Source organism: Otolemur garnettii, unplaced genomic scaffold, assembly GCF_000181295.1.
Source record: "Otolemur garnettii isolate 467f Iridium unplaced genomic scaffold, OtoGar3 scaffold00117, whole genome shotgun sequence".
Taxonomy (NCBI): domain Eukaryota; kingdom Metazoa; phylum Chordata; class Mammalia; order Primates; family Galagidae; genus Otolemur; species Otolemur garnettii.
The window spans coordinates 6,205,602-6,209,150 of NW_003852512.1; positions in this window are offsets into that span (position 1 = coordinate 6,205,602).

A 3,549-nucleotide genomic window follows, 5' to 3' on the forward strand; every position below is an offset into this window, starting at 1 on the left:
GTGTCCTTTATTCCTTGTACCACAAGAGATGGGCTCAACAGACAACCTGGCGGAAGTCCGGGAGGTCTGGAGCAGTCTGGGCAATAGAAGTCGTCAGATGGTCTCCACTGAAGATGAGATCAATTAGGACCATCAACTGTCCAATACTGTGAATCTTAAAACTCTCCTTTAGAAGCTCTGTATTTCTGTTTACAGGGAGCATAATGGTGTTTAGAGTTGAGATCCCACCATTCTCCTTATTTGAGAGCAAATTAGTAAATTCCTCTTTCCTTTTTCCTCTGCTACTTATCCTCATTCTCCTTATGCAGACTTTGGGGGAAATGATGAGATGTCAATAACCCTATGGGATTGGAAATTATTTTCTAAATTATTTTGACTTTCTTAAAATTAATAAAATTAGGTAGTCTTCCCCACTTTTTAAATTTATATAGTCCACTTTGAATGAAACAGTACAGGTATTAATATCACAGGGAGACAAATTGTAAAAGATCAAAAAGAACAAACAATCGCTCTTTGGTCATAGCTAGTTCACAACTTATGTTAGCATTAGCATACAAGATATATTTTAGTAACTCATTTGTTACCTTAAACATATTCAGCATTATTTCCATGACAATAAGAGGGACTTATTTTTCAAAATTTATTAGATGATCAATTTGTAATAACAGAGTAAGTTTTGTTGGCTTGCTGAAGTGGCATTACTTGGTTCACACAGAACAGGGAAGCCTATGAAATGAAGCCGAGATAGCCCTTTTCTTCCACACCTGTGTGAATGGCCTATATTCACCTGCTCAGTCATAATGAGTGAGGGAAGTTGTTCACTATTCAGATGGGCTTCTCAAATTCATTCCATTTTTCTACCTAACACTCCTAGACATTTTTAAAGATTTTGCTTTGGTATGCTTCCAAAATAAAACAGTAAAAATAAACAAATATTTGAACTGGGTGAAAAATGAGGGGCAATCATAGTAACATATTATGTCAAGTTGACATCACTATGTTCGTGCTGTTTACATTCCAAATAGATTATGATACGAGTGCTATGTTCTCACTCCTAGGCATTCATATTTATTGAAAATACAGAAAATGGATATAAAAAAAAAGAAAATGGATATAGATGAATAGAAGAGACAAAATGAATGGGAGGATTATAAAATGTTAAATAAACAACTTCCTCTAAGAGATGCAATGTTATCAGAAATATTAGCGTCACAAAGCATATATTGGAGTGAAATAATATACAGAACCTAATTTACATGAATAAGATCAAAAGAACAGGTGAATGTCAATAGAGACCTTAGCCCTCTGGTTTAACTTCTGAGACAACATCACATCACACACACATACACACATATCTGTTTCTGCATTGTTGTTTACTTAATCATTGTTAAGGATAACAAAAATAGCTAAGAGGGCTTAAGTGTATTAGATCATGAGCACATTTATTCTTATTCCTTGTCAAGAACTTTTTCCATTTACTGCATTTAGACAGCACAAGGGACATTTGCACTTGACTCCAAGCAAATAAGTTCATTTTATCAGTGTTTATAACAGATACTAAAATCATCTGTTTTTACCATAGCACAGAATAGCCCCTAAGGGAAAGAAATGCATTTGCATTTTTTAAAGAAAAATTATATTTATATATATAAGTGAGGAAAGAAATAAATTTTCCAAGATGACAAGAGTAAAATTAAAATGTCACTTAATGAAAAATACACTGAACAGTAAATATGTGCCTTTTATTGTATCAGGTCATTTGGAATGTCATCATTTAAATTTTGCAATGCTTGATTAAGTGCCACTATAGTCCTAAAGTTTTCAAATACATTCAATGTGGTGGTGTCCTCTATTAGCTACCAAACCATCAGGGTAGACGAGTCATCACATGAATGACTGGGAACACTGCAGTAAATGCTACAAAAGGTATTTAAACTTATTATTAGAGGATGAAGAGTAATTCTGATAGGAGATCTGCAAGGAGTCATCAAGTATGGTCTGAGGCAAGGATGGAAAAGATGGATAGGATTTGATAAGAGGAAATGAGGAGAGGTGGGTATTTCAGACAGAAGGAGAGGTTAAGCAAAGGCCTGCAGATTGTGTAATAAAGGACATGTTCTGTAAAGTAAGAAATAGTGAGTAGAATAGAGGGGTGGAGTATGGCGTGTGTGTGTGTGTCTGTGTGTGTGTTTGCAGGGAGATGTACAGAAACAGAAAACAAATATATAATGTGAAAGTTGGTTAGATTACCAAGAAGGATAAGGACATTATCAGAGCAAAATCAGAGCAAACCAAGCATTATCTCCACATCAGTCAGATCACTCTAGGCCTACTCCTAGATGCTGTCTCTAATCCCCAGTTCTTTCTTCCCCCCCCCATTATACAGGTATTACTTGATGGAAAACTAAGAAGAAATGAAACGTCCATGGTCTCCAAAATGCATACATCTCTACTGACCCAAGTGGGTGGTAGTGCCTTCCTAAACTTGGTACACTTATACTTACAAATTGGACCAAAGAAGAATTGGTGATTAGTTGCAAATAGTGAAAAAAAAGTGAGAATCAAAAGATACTGTACTAAAAGAGGGGAAAAATGTAGTAAGAACACAAATGTTCCTCATCTACCAAATGACACCAACTTCAACCTAGGTTGTCAAAGAAAGGGCATAGGAGTGATCCCTGATTTCCCTCATTTTCAGTCCTCCACATCTAGGTCATGAACTGATGGAGGGAGCGCGAATGGTGGGATCACACCTACGGTGCATAATGCAAGGCTACACATCAGATCTATTAAGCATAGAGTATAAATGTCTTAACACAATAATTAAGTAAATGAGAGGAGGTATATATTAACCAGTGTGGTGTAAATGCTCCTAATTCTATATGAAATCAGCACATTGTACCCCATAAATGCATTAATGTATATATGATCTATGTGTTTATGATTTAATAAAATATATAAATAAATAATTAAATAAAATATCTCTCTATTCCATCTGTTATTTTTCTTTTTGTAGGGACAGAGTCTCACTTTATCACCCTCGGTAGACTGTTTCAGCGTCACACAGCTCACAGCAACCCCCAACTCCTGGGCTTAGGTGATTCTCTTGCCTCAGCCTCCCAGGTAGCTGGGACTACAGGTGCTCCCCACAATGCCCAGCCATTTTTTATTGCAGTTTGGCTGGGGTCAGGTTTGAGCCCACCACCCTCGGCATACGGGGCGGCACCCTAGTCACTGAGCCACAGGTACCGCCCCTATTCCATTTATTTTTCTAGTTTCGACAATGCTCATCTCTCAGCTGGGAAAGTTCAAGAGTTCCCTTTATTTATCATTCCCCCATTCTCATAACATCTACACCATAGGGAGATTTTTCTTAAACGAAAACCAAATTCTGTTTGAGACACCCTAGGTAGAGTGCCATGGGGTCATAGCTTATAGCAACATCACACTCTTGGGCTGAAGTGATTCCCCTGTTGCCACAGACTCCTGAGTAGCTGGGACTACAGTTGCTCACCACAATGCCTGGCTAGTTTTTTTTTTTTTTTTTTT